The sequence below is a fragment of the Lissotriton vulgaris genome, chromosome 12, assembly GCF_964263255.1.
Source record: "Lissotriton vulgaris chromosome 12, aLisVul1.2, whole genome shotgun sequence".
NCBI lineage: Eukaryota > Metazoa > Chordata > Amphibia > Caudata > Salamandridae > Lissotriton > Lissotriton vulgaris.
Genome location: NC_141700.1, coordinates 134,971,610 through 134,991,167, shown reverse-complemented (window position 1 = coordinate 134,991,167; position 19,558 = coordinate 134,971,610).

Here is a 19,558-nt window from a genome sequence, read left to right as displayed (position 1 = left end):
AGAGGGCCCGCGATCAGCGTCGCGTCATTGCCGAATATGAGAGGGAGTGGCAGCGCTTATGCGAGGCCAGGGAGGCGAAGGCGGGCAGGGTGCTCCAGGGCGATGGGGCCCAGGCACCTGCGCGTGGCAGAGGGTCGGCTGGAGGTAGAGGCAGGGGGGCCCCTGGGGCCCAAGGGCAGTGGGTCTGGGTGGAAGGTTCAGGGACTGCCTTGACGGATCAGAGACCTGTTGGCACCGGGGCCTCCCCGAGCGCATACGGCTCGGGGGGGGGGGAGCAAGCCAACAGGGAAAGCTGGCAGAGGCCGGGGTGGACCGGCAGGGCGCACAACGGCCTCCAAACGCCGGGACGAAGAAGCAGGGGGGTCCGCGGCGGCCTGCCCTCCATCGAGGGAGCGGGCACCGGCGATGTTGGAGTGTGAGTTCATGCCTGGAGTGAAAGGGAAGTGTGCTAAGAGAGTGGTGACGGAAGTGGTGCCGCTGGATGTTCAGGATGAGTGGTTGGATTATGAGGATGAGGAGGATGACTTGGAAGAGGGTGAGTTGCGTGAGTCTGGGAGTGTGGTCTGGGCTAGGGTGGCGCCTGCCACGGTTGGTGCTTTCCAGGAGGCACAGGATGGCGCCAGTCGGGCCAGCAAAGGGACCATGAAGCCGGCGAACGCACGGCGACGGGAGACGGACACTCCTGCAACCTTGTCAGGTGAGGGCGCTTGGTGGGACGCCTGGACGAAGGGGGTGAAAGGGGGGAGGAAGGTGGGGGTGGGGGATGGGTCTGTGCGGACGTGGTCCTCTGTTGGGGTGGAGCCGGTGGCGGCTGATGGGGGGGAAGCAGGTCACGACAGCCAGTGCGCAGACCGACAAGGTGGAGGACTTGGGGGGTAAGGAGGATGGAGTTGAGAAGCTCCGGAAGAAATTGCCATACATGGGGTTGGCAATGCCCCTAGATTCTCATCTGTCCGAGAAGACGAAGGGGAAGATTTGGAGACATGAATATGTGGATGTGTTTAAGCTGCTGCATAGAGAGATTCAGGCGAAGCAAGGGTCTAAGGAGAAGGAGTGGGAGTTGACCAGGCGGCCGAGGGTGCCGGTAACGATGGAGAATTGGACGTCGGCCTTCTTGATTTACGCAAGTATCTATTATGAGAAGCACGGGGATCGGGCGATTGCTCTGTTCAAGTATATGGACGTGATCAGGAAGGCGCAGCTGCATTTCGGGGGTTTTGTTTGGCTGAGCTATGACGAGGAGTTTAGGGCCAGGGTCAGCATTAATCCAGACAAGCGGTGGGGGGAGGTGGACCAGGAACTCTGGATTTAATGGATGTCTTCGACGCAGGCGGCGGCTTCCACTCATACGGCTAGCGGTCTTCTGGTTACTTATCGGTCTTTTCAGTCGCGCCCCACCCAGTCTGGGGTGGGTAGTCAAGGAGGTTCAGGTGGTTTGGGGATCCAGGCTGTGTGGTCAGGGGCAGCGGGACAACAGTACAAGCCGGTGTCTTCAGGGGCCTGTTGGGATTTCAATAAAGGTTTCTGCAACCGCCCCTCTTGTAAGTTCAAACATGAGTGTTCAAAGTGCGCGGGGCGGCACACAGTCACACAGTGCCTCACGTTGGCTTCGCCTTCAGAGCAGTGGAAACTTGCCAAGGGTAGGGGGCAGCCTGGGCCGAAGGTCCCATACTCTGATTAGGGTGGAGGCCATGTGTCCATGGCTCTCCCGGTGCCCTGATAAGGAAGCGGCATTGCGTTTGTATTGGGGTTTCATGGAAGGTTTTCGGATTGGATATCAGGGGCCGAGGGAGAGACGTTGGGCGGAGAACTTGCGGTCCGCCAAGGAGTTGCCGAAGGTGGTGGTGCGTAAATTGGAGAAGGAGGTTTCGGAGGGCAGGATCGCGGGTCCTTTTGTAGATTGGCCGATGTCGGATATCATTGTGTCACCTCTTGGGGTGGTGCCCAAAAAAGAGCCTGGGGAGTTTCGATTGATTCATCACTTGTCCTGGCCGGAAGGAGGGTCTGTGAATGATTTTATTGCAGAGCAGGACTCTAGGGTGCTGTATGCGTCGGTAGATGATGCCATAGGTTTGGTGAGGTCCTGTGGGAAGGGGGCTGAGTTGGCCAAGTGTGACATCAAGTCGGCCTTTCGCCTTCTCCCCATTCATCCGGCGGATTTCCCCCTGTTGGGCATGCAGTTTGCCGGGTCCATCTTTGTGGACATGGTTCTGCCAATGGGTTGTGCGATTTCCTGCGCGCTTTTCGAGACTTTCAGCTCTTTTTTGCAGTGGGCCTTTGTGGACCACAGTGGACACCGGCTGGTGTGCCACTATTTGGATGACTTTCTGTTTGTGGGCGCAGGTCGCTCTGGCGCCTGTAGAGAGGCTTTGCGGCAGTTTCAGTTGTTGGCACAGGATTTTGGGGTGCCGTTGGCGCCGGAGAAGACGGAAGGGCCTAGTTGTTGCCTGACTTTCCTTGGGATTGAGTTGGATTCGGTGGCTTGGCAGGCGCGTTTACCGGTACAGAAGGTGGCGGAGAAACAGGAGGCTTTGAGAGGTGCGATCGAGGTCCGGAAACTTGAGTTGAGGTCTGTGCAGCGCTTGTTGGGATTGTTGACCTTTGCTTGCAGGGTTGTGAAGGCCGGGAGGACGTTTTGTAAGCGGCTCGGCATGGCCATGTCAGAGACGGCCCTCCCACACCACAGGATCAGGATCACGCTGGGGGTTCGGTCGGACTTGCGAGTGTGGCTGGTTTTCCTGGAAGATTTCAATGGTGTGTCCTTGGATTTTGCGCGCGACAGGATGGTGTGGCAGGTTCAACTCTACTCGGACGCGGCGGGTGCAGCTGGTTTCGGGATTTTCTGGGACGGCCGCTGGTTTGCGGAACAGGGGCCAGCTCATTGGCTGCGCCAGGGCAGGAGCATTGCGTTTTTGAGTTTTTCCCCTTGTTGGTTGCATTGTTGGTGTGGGACCCAGAGTTCAGGAACAGGTCAGTGTTGTTTCATGTGGACAATATGACTGTAGTGGACTTGGTGAACAACCAAAAGGCGAGGGACCTGTGAGTGCTGCGCTTGCTGTGAAGTTTCATGCTGCTGTGTCTGCGTTTCAATGTGCTGTTTCGCGCGCAACATGTGCCTGGCGTGACTAACGAAATTGCGGATGCGTTATCTCGTTCACAGTGGCAGCGCTTCAGGGAGCTGGCGCCGGGAGCAGAACCTTGGAAGACCAAGGTGCTGGAGGGTATCTGGGCATGGGGGGAGTGAGAGTGGTTGGGTTGGTTGAGAGGTCGATAGCGGAGTCCACTAGGCGGGCGTACAGGTTGGCATGGGCTGAGTTTGGGTCCTTTGTGGGGGGGGGAGATGGGAGTGGGAAGGTTGCCCAGAGAAGTGTGTGAGCGAGGGGTGGTGCAATTTGTGTTGGACTGCATGGATAAAGGGCTGTCGCAAACGACAATTGCTGGCAAATTGGCGGGAGTTTCTTTCTACAGCATGGTGTATTTGGGTTTTGATCCGGCTAGGACGGATCTGCTGAGTCGAATGTTAAAGGGTTGGGGACGGGTGAGGGCGGAAATGGGTGGAGGGGAATTGCCACGTGAGGCGGTCACGTTTGATTTGTTGGAGAAGGTTTTAGGCGAGTTGCATTTCTGTTGTTATGATGGGGAAGAGGTGGCGCTGTTTCGCCTGTGCATGATCTGGATGTTTTTTGGTGCATTTCAGGTGTCAGAGTTGCTGGGGACACGAGGGGCGCCGGGTCAGGTGTTTGCGGATGTGCGTGTGGATGGGGTTCGGTTGGGCATATGGTTGGGGTGTTCCAAGACAGACCAGATGGGTCGGGGCAAATGGGTATGGCTGTCGGAGAGTGGGTGTGCGGGTGTGTGCCCGGTGCGAGAGTGGCTGGGGTTGTGTGGTCGAGTGCGGAGGTTGGAAGGGGAGATTTTTGTGCACGCGTCGCGGAAGCGCTTGACGTCATCTCAGTTGCTGGCGGTTCTGCGGATGGCTTTGCGGAGGCTGGGCAGGGATTCCGGCACGGTTTGGTACGCACTCGTTTCGGATTGGGGCAGCCACTGCAGCGGCGGGTTTGGGTTGGTCATGGGAGGAGATCCGGAGGATTGGTCGATGGCGGTCGCGGTGCTGTGAGCGTTACGTGCGTAAATGAAGGGGTGGGGCGTGCTGCTTTGCTGGCTGCACAGTTTGTTGTTGTTTTTCTTGTTATGCTGAGGTACTAATCTCTTTCTCTTCGTAGGTTGTGTTCGTGGACCGGGGGCCAAGACGGTCACCTGGGTCGTTGGGCACTCTTTTGTGCACTGGGGGGAGAAATATACTGCCAGGCAGGTGTACGGCCGTAACCTGGGCCTGAGGAGCAGCCATCACGAAGTACAATGGTGGGGTAAGAGCGGAATGCGTTGGGTAGAACTGCTACCATGGCTAACATGGAAAGTGTCGCAGCTGGGCTGCCCGGACATGCTTGTCATCCACTTGGGGGAAGAATGACTTGGTGAAGCAATCGGGGGTGTCACTATTGCAATTGATGCAGAGGGATTTGGAGGCGATGAGACGCAATCTGGCTGGCGCCTGGATTGTGTGGACTGAGTTTATCCCACGGAGAATTAGGAGGGGTGCACTCAAGCCTGCGGCTGTGGAAAGGGCCCGCAGGAAACTGAACAGGGCAATGAGACTCTTTTGTGCGGATAAGGGTATCAAAGTGCTGGCTCATGTCGGGCTTCAGCTGGAACAGCCACTTCTTTTCCGAGATGACGGCGTGCACCTTTCTCACATGGGAAATGCATTTTACCTGATGGAGTTGCAGGATCTGCTTAGTTGTCTGTGGAACGAATCGATCTGGTGTAGGAGAGACTGAGCTCGAAAGGTGCATGCTTGGTGGGGCAGGTAACCGCCCTCCGGGGGTTCCCTGGGTGGCGGGAACTGGGAGGGGTGGGGAGTCCATGACGGGCAGAATCACCCTTTCAGGGAGGGGGTTACAGGTGCAGGATGGGGGGAGTGGTAGACGGGAGTGCGATGGATGGAGATGACGGAGGAGTTGGAAAGTGAAAGGGGGAAGTGAATGAGATGCAAAGAGGTCGTGGTGTGAATTGGGAGTGGCTGGTGGAGCACGTGAGTGGATGATGGGGTGAATGGCAGGATGTTGGGGGGATTGTTTAATGTTGGACAGGCCACATGAAGGGCCCGCTCCCCCTCTGCCCGACCAGGCCCGAGCCCGGTCCCTCAAGTGTTACACACCACCACTTCACGATTTCCGTCCCCTCCGGGACCCCTGCCTCTGAACATGTCGACCTCTTGGGCCCGATCCACTACTGGCCCGCGCGCCCGACCTGGGCGCCATCTTGGACACTGCACTACGAGGCCGCGTGGCCTCCGATCGACCCTAACCCTGGGCCTGGCCAGGCCTCAGACATCCCGGCACCATCCTCCACCCAGGAGGTGAGCGGACTACTTGGCAGGTCAATGGGAGAAAGAGGTGTCGATGGCTCTCCCCCGCCAGGTACCGCTCGCCCCCAGCCTCCCCGGGCGCTGGCTCCACCCCCCTGCTTGGTGTCTGGACTCCCTCATCCTGGACCCCCCGATCTCCAAGTGCGAGGGTCAGGACATCAAAGGGCAACAGCCCTATAACTGAGGCAGCTCCGGAGCAGGAAGGCAGTTGTATCCTGGAGTCGAGAGACGCAGAGAAGAACTCATCCTTGACGGACTACTGGCGCTGCCGTAGCCCTACCTTGTGAACTATCGTCCTGCCTGCTGGCGCTGCCGCAACCTCCGTAAACCTTCATCGTCGTCGGGACCTGCTGGCGTGGCCGCGGACCGTTTGTACCACCATCTTCACCGGGACCTGCTGGCTCCGCCGCGGACCGTCGCTACCTTCAACCATCTCGGGACCTGCTGGCTCCGCCGCGGCCCGATCATCTAGAACGCCGAGCTCGAGGATTGAGAGCTATCCATCCACCCAATTGGTAACAAGACTGTCCCGCTACCCCTTTTCCCCCACCAGAGACCCGAACCGAGGGGACCCCTGAGTCCAGACCTCCTTGTATCATTTGACCGTACTCGAAGAATTGCTGATAAAGTATCGTTTAACCTTATCCTTGTGTGGTGTCCGTCTGTGGGGGGGAAGTTACTTGTCTGTACGATCGCTGGAGACGGCTCTCCCTGGAGACCTCTCCCCTTATACTCGGCCGACCCTCCCGGTCCGTCTAACATTGGTGGCCAGCGGCGCGATCCGAATCACCGCATAATCGTACAGAGAGTAGCTCACCCCACGACGAAATCACGATGACAACCAAAGAAAGCGGATCCACCGAGAAATTTCAGATGGAGAAATTGGAAGAATACAGCCATCGTGAATTAAAACAATTCTGCATCGAACTAGGTATCGCTACCACCGGTCTAAGTACCAAAGATGATTTCAAGCAGGCCCTGGAGTCCTGGGCAGAAACCGGGGCCGTCAGACCCCCGGACCAAAATATCGCAGCAGTAGAAAAAGACACCGCGGCTCCCGAGGAGCGAAGAACGGGCCTCTCGCAAGACGAGATCCAGGAACGAGAAAGAACAAGACTACATGAACTAGAAATGGCCCGGCTCAAAATGGATGGTGAACTCAAGTTGGCCGAACAGAAACTGAACTTAGAATATCTGAGGCTCCGAGAAGAAAGAGAGGAAAAACAGAGACAAAGAGAGCTCGAGGAAAAAAGACTGGCATATGAACATGAGCGCAAATTAGCTGAGATAGACTTACGCAAGCAGAACAAGGAATCAGGGGCGACCGAGCAACCCCGCACCCCGGGAGCAACAGATAAGAAGGTACACATCCCCAAGGATGTCGTTCGAGAATACTTCCGAGAGGACGACATCCAACAATGGTTCAAGGCCTACGAGATCGCTATGACCTCCCACCGGATCGATCGAAGCGACTGGGGAGCCGGTCTATGGGGGAGGTTCCTCAATGAGGGCCGCGATGCCCTACTACAGCTCCCGGACCATCTGATGACCTCCTATGACCACATGAAAGCGGCCCTCCTCACCCGCTATGGGCTCACACCCGAGATGTACCGCCAGAGGTTCAGAGACTGCACCCGCATCCCGGGTACAACTTGGGTGGAGTACGTTAACTATTTCAGCAGAGCCTTCGAGGGTTGGATCAAAGGAAGCAATGTCACAACTTACGAACAGCTCTTCAATCTCATGGTGTGGGAGCATCTGTCAAACAATTGCTTCATCGAGCTCCGGCAGCACCTCCTCGACAGCAAATTGACTGATCCACGGCAGCTCGCAGCCGAAGCTGACCGGTGGGAAATCACCAGAGTGGGCCGAAATGGGTCCTATGAACAGAACCGAAACCACCACGGTCAGCACCGTCCCCGAGGAGGAGGAGGAGGCCAAGGAAGAGGAAGAGACAGCACTCCGGCCGCCCCCGCTGCCAGCACCACTCCCCCGGCCAACCGGGGCAGCACCCCGGCACGACCGGGATATAGGGCCAATGTCACGTGTCACCGATGCCAGCGAGTCGGCCACTACGCAAACGACCCAAATTGCCCACAGAACCAGAGCCCGAGACCCCGCCAGGTGGCTGCCGCTGCCCTGGGGGAAGAACAGATCTCCGAGGAACAAGAAGAATATGAGCAAGAACATCAAGAATGGGAGCCAGCCGCCATGGCTCTTGCCTGCTTAGGGGGGAAAGACATGGTCCCGCGGGTTCCCCTACCCGCTAACACCCGGAAGTACAGCCAATGGGTGAGCATCAATGGACGCCGGGCCGAAGCCCTCCGTGACACCGGGGCCAGTGTAACAGCCGTCCGCTGTCACCTGGTGACCCCAGAACAGTTCCTACCAAATATTCTCTGCCCTGTCCGTTCAGCCGATAACTCGGAGAGTCTGTGTCGGATGGCCTGCGTCCCTTTCGAATGGGGAGGAGTCTCCGGCATGTTGAAAGTGACGGTCCGAGATGATGCCCCCGTAGACTGCCTCCTGGGGAATGACCTTGAAAGCTCTCCGTGGGCAGCCGTAGAACGAAGAGAACACCTGGGGATGTTAGGCATCCCGGACTGGGCGTGCGTCACCACCCGGTCCATGGCTGCCCGTGCCAATCTCCGACCCGAGGAACCTGAATGGCCGGCGCCTCCTCCCCCGGTCGCTCCAGTCGAAGACGCCGACCGTGCCGTCCCCCCAGAACCAGCTCAACCTCCGGACCTCTCTGGCCTCGACCAGTGGCATCAAGAGGGGGGGCCCACACAGGAGCAGTTTCGCCAAGAACAGAAGACCTGTCCCTCCCTCGAGGGACTCCGCCAACAAGCCCTCGCCCAGAGCGCAGGGGATACCTCCGGAACACATTGGGTCTATTGGGACAATGATCTGCTATACAGTGAACAAAGGATCGCGGAGTTGGGGGCCAGTCGAGTGCTAGTGGTGCCCCTCCGTTTTAGAGACTTCTTGCTAAATCTGGCCCACGATGTCCCCCTGGCTGGACACCTAGGTCAGGATAAAACTTACAGCCGCCTAGTGACCCACTTCTTCTGGCCTAAAATGAGGAATGATGTACTCCAGCATTGCCGATCTTGCCCCACGTGCCAAGCCAGTGGGAAGAGCGGCCGCAAACTAAAAGCCCCCCTGCAACCATTTCCAGTGGTCACCACCCCGTTCGAGAGGGTCGGGATAGACATTGTGGGGCCCCTGGACCCCCGTACAGCACAAGGACATCGGTTCATTCTGGTACTGGTGGACCACGCCACCCGCTACCCCGAGGCTGTTCCCCTGCGAACCGTGACAGCCCCGGTAGTCGGCCGGGCCCTGATGGGGATCTTCTCCCGTGTGGGCTTCCCCCGAGAAGTCGTCAGCGACAGAGGCACGAACTTTATTTCAAAATATATGAAGTCCCTCTGGCAACAGTGTGGGGTCACCTACCGATTCACGACCCCCTATCACCCTCAAGGAAACGGACTCGTTGAGCGGTTCAACCGCACGCTCAAAGGGATGATTGGGGGGTTGGAAGAGCCCCTCCGTCGCCAGTGGGATGTGCTACTGCCGTGCCTCCTCTTCGCATATCGAGAAGTCCCCCAGAAGTCCCTCGGCTTCAGCCCGTTTGAACTATTGTATGGACACCCCGTACGGGGGCCGCTCAGCCTAGTCAAGGAAGGCTGGGAAATGCCCCCTCTAAAGAACCCTCCAGATGTCTTCAAATACCTCCTAACCCTCCGCAACCAGACCAGACGGTTCAGAGAGCTGGCAAAAGCAAACTTGGAGGCCAGTCAAGAAGACATGAAAAAGTGGTATGACCAGAATGCCTCCTCCATCGAATTTGAACCCGGCCAACAAGTATGGGTGATGTCCCCCACCGAACCATGCGCCCTGCAAGACAAGTGGACGGGGCCCTTCAAAGTAGTCGAGCGCAAGGGCCCTGTCACCTATCTCATCGACATGGAATCTTCACGGAACCCCCTCCGGGTCCTCCACGCTAATAGACTGAAACCCCATTTCGTGCGTTCAGAACTCAGCCTCCTGATGGCCACGGACAATGGAGCCGAAGAAGACTCCGAACCCCTCCCTGACCTCCTACGGACTCGGGAGAAAGACGGCTCCGTGGACGGGGTCCGACTCTCGGAGGCCCTCACCCTGGAACAACGCCAAGAATGTCGAGACCTGCTGCTGCAGTTCGCCAGCCTGTTCTCCCTCACCCCAGGTGTCACCTCCTGGTGTGTGCACGACGTGGACACGGGGGACAGCCCCCCCATCCGCCACCGGGCCTACCGCGTAATAGATCGGGTACGGGCCTGCATCCAAGAAGAAGTAACCAAGATGCTCACGCTCGGGGTCATTGAGCCCTCAGACAGCCCCTGGGCCAGCCCAGTAGTACTGGTCCCCAAAGCAGCCACCCCCGGCACCACACCGGAACTCCGGTTCTGCGTCGACTACCGGGGCTTGAATGCGGTCACCAGAACAGACGCACATCCCATCCCCCGGGCAGATGAACTAATCGACCGCATGGGAGCTGCCCGCTACCTCAGCATTTTCGACCTGACGGCGGGCTACTGGCAGATCGGCCTCACACCCCGGGCCCGAGAACAATCTGCGTTTTCCACTCCTGACGGCCATTATCATTTCAAGGTCATGCCCTTCGGCATGAAGAATGCCCCAGCAACGTTTCAGCGACTCGTTAATCAGGTCTTGGCCGGACTCGAAGGATTCAGTGCCGCCTACCTAGACGACATCGCTGTATACAGCCACCACTGGTCCGACCACCTCCACCACCTCCGAGAGGTGCTACAGGCCCTTCAGCAAGCTGGCCTCACGATCAAGGCCAGCAAATGCCAGATTGGTCAGGGGTCCGTGACCTACCTCGGACACCAGGTGGGAAGCGGCCTGGTGGCCCCCCTGCAGCTCAAGATCGCCGCCATCCAGTCCTGGCAGCCCCCCATTACCCAGACCGAGGTACGCGCCTTTCTGGGACTCACGGGCTATTACCGACGGTTCGTGAAGGACTATGGTAGCATAGTGGGGCCCCTCACAGAACTCACGTCCAAAAATCAACCAAAGAAGGTCAACTGGACCCCAGATTGTCAAACAGCCTTCGAACAACTGAAGGCCGCCATGTGCTCCGCCCCTGTGCTCCGGGCCCCCGACTACAGCCGGGAATTCGTCGTCCAGACGGATGCCTCCGACCACGGTATAGGGGCGGTCCTGTCTCAATTGAACCCCGAAGGCCTTGATCAGCCAGTGGCCTTCATCAGCAGGCGACTCCTGCCTCGAGAACAACGCTGGAGCACCATCGAGAGGGAGGCCTTCGCCGTGGTATGGGCCCTCAAAAAGCTCCGGCCCTATCTCTTTGGCACACACTTTCGGGTACAGACCGATCATCGACCCCTGCAGTGGCTGATGCAGATGCGGGGGGAGAACCCAAAACTACTACGTTGGTCCATCTCCCTACAGGGGATGGACTTCACTGTGGAACATCGACCTGGCCAAGACCACGCCAACGCGGATGGCCTGTCACGCTTTTTCCGCCTCGACGAGGAGAGTCCCCAAGAGGATGGGTGACTCTCCCCGCCTTCAGCTGGGGGGGACGCATGTTGGACAGGCCACATGAAGGGCCCGCTCCCCCTCTGCCCGACCAGGCCCGAGCCCGGTCCCTCAAGTGTTACACACCACCACTTCACGATTTCCGTCCCCTCCGGGACCCCTGCCTCTGAACATGTCGACCTCTTGGGCCCGATCCACTACTGGCCCGCGCGCCCGACCTGGGCGCCATCTTGGACACTGCACCACGAGGCCGCGTGGCCTCCGATCGACCCTAACCATGGGCCTGGCCAGGCCTCAGACATCCCGGCACCATCCTCCACCCAGGAGGTGAGCGGACTACTTGGCAGGTCAATGGGAGAAAGAGGTGTCGATGGCTCTCCCCCGCCAGGTACCGCTCGCCCCCAGCCTCCCCGGGCGCTGGCTCCACCCCCCTGCTGGGTGTCTGGACTCCCTCATCCTGGACCCCCCGATCTCCAAGTGCGAGGGTCAGGACATCAAAGGGCAACAGCCCTATAACTGAGGCAGCTCCGGAGCAGGAAGGCAGTTGTATCCTGGAGTCGAGAGACGCAGAGAAGAACTCATCCTTGACGGACTACTGGCGCTGCCGTAGCCCTACCTTGTGAACTATCGTCCTGCCTGCTGGCGCTGCCGCAACCTCCGTAAACCTTCATCGTCGTCGGGACCTGCTGGCGTGGCCGCGGACCGTTTGTACCACCATCTTCACCGGGACCTGCTGGCTCCGCCGCGGACCGTCGCTACCTTCAACCATCTCGGGACCTGCTGGCTCCGCCGCGGCCCGATCATCTAGAACGCCGAGCTCGAGGATTGAGAGCTATCCATCCACCCAATTGGTAACAAGACTGTCCCGCTACCCCTTTTCCCCCACCAGAGACCCGAACCGAGGGGACCCCTGAGTCCAGACCTCCTTGTATCATTTGACCGTACTCGAAGAATTGCTGATAAAGTATCGTTTAACCTTATCCTTGTGTGGTGTCCGTCTGTGGGGGGGGAAGTTACTTGTCTGTACGATCGCTGGAGACGGCTCTCCCTGGAGACCTCTCCCCTTATACTCGGCCGACCCTCCCGGTCCGTCTAACATTTAAGTTAATGATGTTATGTTTATTTCTGAATGTCATGCCTGTCCTAATAAATGGCATTTTACGCTAACTGATGCGTGGAGTGGTTATTGTGCGATGTGGCCCCCGGGGAAAGCAGGTCAGCAGACCAGTCTTTTTCCCGGGGTGTTCGCGCGAGAGGGACTGGCAGGAAGTTAGTAGGGGATTAGGTTAGGGGTGGGAGGGGTGTAGGAGGCTATTCAGGGGGACAGGAGGGGAAGGACTTCCTCTTCCTGTCCCCGGTGCCTCAAGGAAGGAGTTAGTTTTACCACCCACCAACCCTACACAGCTGAAAGGAGGGGACGGGGCGTTTTGTTAAAGTTGCCAAGTTGGGCAACATGCCAGTTTAGGACAGGATGGCAAGATAGGGGCGTTGGCGGGAACTGGGAGGGGTGGGGAGTCCATGACAGGCAGAATCACCCTTTCAGGGAGGGGGTTACAGGTGCAGGATGGGGGAGTGGTAGACGGGAGTGCGATGGATGGAGATGACGGAGGAGTTGGAAAGTGAAAGGGGGAAGTGAATGAGATGCAAAGAGGTCGTGGTGTGAATTGGGAGTGGCTGGTGGAGCACGTGAGTGGATGATGGGGTGAATGGCAGGATGTTGGGGGGATTGTTTAAGTTAATGATGTTATGTTTATTTCTGAATGTCATGCCTGTCCTAATAAATGACCTTTTACGCTAACTGATGCGTGGAGTGGTTATTGCGCGATGAAGGAGCTGCGGCGGTGGGGGCGAAAGAGCCTCAAGAGAGCGCCCCCAGCGTGTGGAGGAGCTGTGGGCGGAGACACACTGCAGCGGAGCTCACCCGCGTCGGAAGAGAGGCTGATGGCGATGGGCATGGCTTTAAGTGGGCCGGGTCTCAAGGGGTCTGATCACCCGGAGTTTTTTAAAAGAGGCCTCAAAACGGGTCTCTATCGGGCTCTGTTTTGAGCCCTGGCACAGGCGGTCCGTTTTTTTTCCAGACTGCAGAGACAGCAGTTTACTGTCACTGCAGTCCGGAAAAAAGTGCCAGGGCGCAAAACAGCCAGATAGAGACCCGTTTCGAGACAACAAGCACATGGATGTGCGCTGCCCACACTGCTCACTTCTCACTAATGGAGAAGTTACTGCATGACGTCATGCCAGGTGAGCTTTGTGGGGGAAGGGAAATGCTTTAGAGTCATTTTCTCTCTGGATTTCCCTTCTCTTTCTGAAACGCAAGAGCAGCAACATTGTGGTGGGGTCACCAGGGCTTTCATTGGAAGCTTTTTCAATATTATATGTAACAAGATATAGTTGCAGCTTATTTATCTTATGCAACTAATAACCATTGACAAAGCCAATAGTCCTTACTTGTTGTAGGTATGATGTTACTTGTAGCACATATCTGGATACAATGACAGAAAAACAGCAAAATACAAGTTGGGCGGCACACTATACTAAACACAGATTTTTAGCGCAAGTGTTTAATAGCCACGCCCCTAATTAGTGGCCACGCCCCTTTGAGAGACCCCCCAGTTTTTTCATCCCACTTAAAGCCCTGGCGATGGGTGTGAGTGCCCACCTCGCACAGAAATAAGCGGCGGCGGTGCTACCCTCCCCCGCAGCGCGTGAATGAAGGAGCTGCTGCGAGGGGCAGAGGACGAAGGAAAAGACTGCATGCGGCCAGTGCCGCCTAACATGAGGAGACTGCTGGGTGGGGCAAAGAGTGCACCAAGAGACAGTGTGCACCCACTGCCTACAGCGCGAGCCAAAGAGGCACCCCAACGCCTACAGCGTGGGTGAAGCTGATCGGGCTGACTGGAGCACTGCAGGCTGAATGATCAAGTGCCAGCAGACAAGCGCTCCATGCATGAGTAAAGAGGCAATTTGTCAACCACGCACCCAGAGTGAAAGGCACCTACCGTGCAACGTGTGGGGGAAGTGTTTAGGAGCAAGATAAGGCAGCGCCATCTCTGTACACGGGCCTACGCGGCAATACAGATTGGCAGAGTCAGAGACTCAAAGGTAAAGAAACACTGCCACCCAATGGCCAAGTGTCGAATTTGCACTTGGAAAACCCTGTAAAGAGACTGGAGCAAGCCCAAGGCTGCCAAAGCACTGAACGTGCCCCTGGACAATGTGAGGCACCCAGACATTCCAGAACGGTGCCAGAGCACCACCCAGTGGTGAAGACAAAAGGCACTACGCAGCGACGTCCCAAGAGCGCAGGACTAGTACAGAGGCAACTGTGACTGCGAAAAGCAAAGCAGGCTCACAGCAGAAGACAGCACAGCAACGCTAACTACAGCAGCACAGGCAAGTGAATTCACCGATCTGAAGTGGTGTGCCGCGAAGGAAAAGTGGAAGCACAGGACACACGCAGTGGCGCCAGACTGGCGCAGGTACACCACATAGCAACAAGGAAGCCCGACCAAAGACGCAGCGCAATCTGCGCAGGACGCCGCAAGGAGTGAAGAGACTCCCACCGTGACCAGGAACAGACCAACTGAGCGAGGCGCAATCCCTCAAAAGCACTGAAGCGACACCGAAGGAGAGCACAGTGATGCCTAGTGGCCACAGGTTGTCACTGCTGCCGGGAAGAAGAGAACGAGCACCACCACACGAAGGTACAGTGGTTCCAAGACTCCCCACCAGACAAGTGCGACACTAAGGAAGCGCGACAACCGCCGAAACTGCTTCAGAGTCCCCAGGAAGAGAGAAAGCACACCCTGTGACGTAACGGGAGCAACCTGAACACGAAGAAGCCAGGAGTGGTGACGTAACCCTCCGCACCCAAAGAAGCACAAGAAGTGCGCAGCGAAAAGCGCGCCAACGCTACAGCACCGGAATGGAGCAAACAGCGATCAAACAGAAGATAGCAAAGCGTGAGGACTCACGCAGAAGACCACCCCAATGGTCGCACCACAAAGCCGGCCAGCCAGATGGCCGCACCACAAAGCCGACCCCTCAGACGGTCGCACGAAGAACCCGGACGGTCACACACGTGATGCACCCAAGAAGCCGGCCAGCCAGATGGCCGCACCAAAAGCCGACCCACTGGGGGTCGCAAAAGGAGGTGACCAAAGCATGGGTCAACAAACCGCAACACAGCAAGTATCCCGCAAGAGGACCAAAGATAGCCTGCCAGCCTCGGCAGAGTGGACCGGCAAGAGGTCCAAGGAGTTCGAACATCAAGACACAGTCCACGACCATCGCCAAACGAACTTCAACAACCAAGTCAACAGGTAACGTCTAAAGAGAGAGAGAAGATCGCAACACCCGGTCCAGTCACAGACGAGAAGAGACTGTGTCCGTGAACCAGGACAAGACCGGATGGAAGCAGGCGGAGTGCAAGCTGCCTGGAGAAGTCTGGCCAGGAAGAGGAAGACAGCAAGGTGACCAGACCGCGTTGCGAAAAGGACGCAGAAGAAGTCTGTGTGGCACGTCTGCCACCGCCACAGGAAGAACAAGAGAAGAAGGCCGAGTGGCATGTCTGCCACCGCCACAAAAGGATAAGGAGAAGAGGTCTGAGTGGCACGACGCCACCAAAGAAGAAGAAAGGAGAAGAGGTCTGAGTGGCACGTATGCCACCATCGAAGAGAAGGAAAGGAGAAGAGGTCAGAAGCACGACGACAGAAAGACAAGAGAATGGAGGATAACCAAGAGGAGTGTGGACCAAGACACCACGACACACAAAAGGGGAAACACCGAGGAGAACGTGAGAGGTGCACGACAGTCCACACGCATGACCGGGACAAGTAACTTCACTGGAAGCGAGCATCCACGTGCGAACCCGACAGTCATCCAGGAAGGACGGAAGCGAGCAGGCCGGTCTGTTGGCAACACCCACCTCTGGGATGGAACGGACACAAGGGCCATGGAAATCCAGGGGCAGAAGCCTCAGGGACACCGGTGGCAGCGGGTCCCACAACGAGAGACGGACTGTTGAAGCTCACGCTGAAGATCCTGGAAGAACGAAGGTCGCACACGACGGAACCAGTGCCAACAACACCCTTTCACGTGGAGCTTCGGACACGTAGAGAGGGCCCGTAGCGACGTCCTTCAACACCTTGGAGCGACAAGGCAGCATGTCCTCCGGTCCAGTGGGAGCCTGGCAGAAGGGCCTCCGGGTCGTCCGGTGAGAGGGGACACCCACAAGAGAGGGGTATCCGTGAGAGGGATAACCTGCAACTGAAGATCCCGTCAAGGACAGACACCAGTTTAAACCGAACACTTTTTCCTCCCCTTTCCTAGTCCACAGAGAGCACGAAGACAGAGGAGGGACCCCAGCGTCCCTCCCCACCCCCCAGGAGATCCCTGCCACCCGGAGGCCCTGGACCGGCGCCGGCACAGCACAGAAGCAAGGTGCCCCCCCTGCCTGCAGCGCCACCCTCACGCGGCATCCCGCCTCCACCCCAACAACGTCATCCCCGGAGACAGCGAGCCAGGAGCACCTCTCCCACAGGAGAGGTGCACGCTGCCCTTGAAGAAGCGCCACGAGGAAGCCGTGCCCCCCTCCCGCCGGCTATGAGAGGAGGAGACTGAGGAACCAGCACCGGCCACCCCAGCGTCCCTCCCCACCCCCCAGGAGATCCCTGCCACCCGGAGGCCCTGGACCGGCGCCGGCACAGCACAGAAGCAAGGTGCCCCCCCTGCCTGCAGCGCCACCCTCACGCGGCATCCCGCCTCCACCCCAACAACGTCATCCCCGGAGACAGCGAGCCAGGAGCAATACCAGCACCACGCAACCCACCCGCATGCAAGCGAAGCCGCACAAACGATTGCCGGGCCCCCTCCTCCGGTGCACACACCCGGCAACGCCAACCCTCCCCCCTCCCCCCTGCCACCCCTCACCCAGGCCAGCACATCGGAGGACCAGAGCGCTAGGGGCCACGCGCCACCAGCACCGATAAACCCCCCACCTCCTTCATCCACGCCCCCCCCGCACCGAGCCGGAGAGACAGTAACACAGTGTGACACCAGCAGCGACCCCCGGGGACAACCACGTCACGAGAACCCCCCCCCCCCCAGAACGGACCTTCGTACTCCCCACCAGCAAGATGCACAAAACCAGAGCAGCAGCGACCCCATACGCTGCACCCAAATGGGCTCCTTACGAAAAACAGCAACGGGCAGTCACCAGCTCGGGATCCGGGCAGGGGAGGGCGAGGGTCAGCGCGAGCAGCGTCCAGGAACAAAGAGGGCGCTTGACCCTCGCCCCCTAGGTTATATAGCCTCCTCGGACCCCTCCCCAAACCGGAAGTGACATCACTGGGGGACCATCCGGTCCCCCCAACACTAGACCGTACCGAGGTCTGTGCCATCCTCTGGCACTAAGGGTGGTCGCCAGGGGCGGATTGGCAATACGGACATTGGCCGTTGGGCATTGGCCGTTGGGCATTGGACTGTGCCCTCTGTGGGCCATTTTTTTTCTCCCCTTTCCCAGCCGCACAGTGAAGCTGCTTTCATTTCTCTGTCTCTGTCTTCGTGCTCTCTGTGGACTAGGAAAGGGGAGGAAAAAAAACGGCCCACAGAGGGCCCGCAGACAGAGAGAGAGAAATGAATGCAACTTCACTGTGAGGCCGCAGTCACCCCCTGCCCTGCAAAGCAATCACGCTGAGGGTGGCTGGGGAGGGGGTGATTGTTTGAAAAAATCGGCCTCCCTGGGGCCACGTTTTGCGCAGGCCTTTGAGCCATTTTCACCTCGGCCCCCCTGGGGCCCACGCAGCACAAACAGTGTTAGTCTTAACACCTCGCCCACAGCCCTTCACATTCAGGGCATAGTGGGCGAGGAAGAATGGTTCTCGCTGTGGGGGTCAGGTGATCTTTGCAACTTTCACCATCTTCACCTCAGCCTCCCCCTGGCTACCATGGATGACCCATCAGCTGTGTTTTGTGCCCCCCTGCCAGGACATTGACCTGAGGCCTGGTGGGCTGGGGAGGGCTGATTAATTTACTAATTACAGGGGCCTTACCTCTGTTCATGTGCTCCTAAGCTGAAGGACTGGGGAGGGCTAAATAGGTTAGTAATAGAAGGGCTTTGCTGCTTTTCAGGTGCTCCTGAGCTGAAGGACTGGGGAGGGCTGAGTAAGTTAGTAATAGCAGGGGCTTCGCTGCTTATTAGGAGCTCCTTCCCTGAAGGGCTCGAATAATTTTGTGAGAGAAAGGGGCCTTGCTGTTTTTTTAGTTGCTCAGCATGGCGCCATTGTCACCTTGGCCCTGTGTCCTGTGCAAGAAAAGTATCCTGTCACTTTCATTCCTTGTCTGTGCCAAACAACTAAAGGATTTTGGGGGCCCTGGCCCAAACATATTTTTGGGCCCCTGTTCGGAACAGATTTGAATTTATAATCCAATTTCTGCTCTTTGGTGCCCTCTTTCAGCTGGTCACTGGACAGTGCACTACCATACTTGTCCAAATTCTTAATGTATTTACATCTAATATTCAAGGACATTGACATGTGTAACCAAATGGTGTTTTATGAAAGGGCACGCCCCTTGAATGTGGGCCACGCCCCTTAATTGTGGGCCACGCCCCTTAATTGTGGGCCACTTTTTTCGTCAGTGCCCCGGCCAAATTGTGATCCCAATCCGACCCTGATGGCCGCCCTCGTAGGTGGCCACCTTTGGTGGCCCAGGGCAGCCAGTCAGAGGGTTTAGTTACTCCCTCAGCGAAATAAGGTAATGCATTTCTTTAGCAAGCATCTATGAGATATAGTTGTTAGAAAAACAATAAAAGGTCCCGAAGGACAACCAATTCTCCTGTTTGTGTATTAAGGCGTAGACAGGAAATCCCGGAGCTCCCGAGTTTCCAGGTCCATAGTCTGTGGCTCATCCAGTCCAGGACTATTCTCTGCACTCTGAGATTTGTAGTCTCTCTATTCTAATGGGATAAACAGGACTACAAATCCCACAATGCACAGTACAAACAGGAACTAGGTGAGTACAGCATGGAAACGGGAACTGGGGAGCCCTGGAAATCCTTCCTCTTGTGTCAAGGTGGGGAGTGTTGACAAACAGAACAGGCCTCCTCATGCGTGAAACAAAGGGAGGAAACGTTGATAAAAGCGATGCCTCCGAGGCTGTAGTTTCGGTGTATGTCTCAATATCCAGAGGGAAAAAATATTATTAATTATGGACTTTAGTGAATTAAAAGGCCTTTCCCAGGGGAAAAAAAACCTAGATCTGAGAATCTGGGGTTTGCTGAGTCGGCGTCAACCAGGCCTTGGAGGCCGAAGAATCGGCTTCGTGGTTTTTATATATTTTTTAATGGGTCGCTTCAAACCAGTTGAACTTAAACTGGATCGCACTGAGATATAAAATTGGCCCGGGCAGCAAAATAAAGAGCCCCCATTTGCGAATTAAGAAGCTAAAAAAGTTTCGCATATTATTTGCAATCGGGCAGTTTTCAGAGAATAAAAAAGACGCTGTGTTGGCGTTTTGCAATGTGGGGCAGACTGCATGGATGTGGTGTTGCTGCAGACA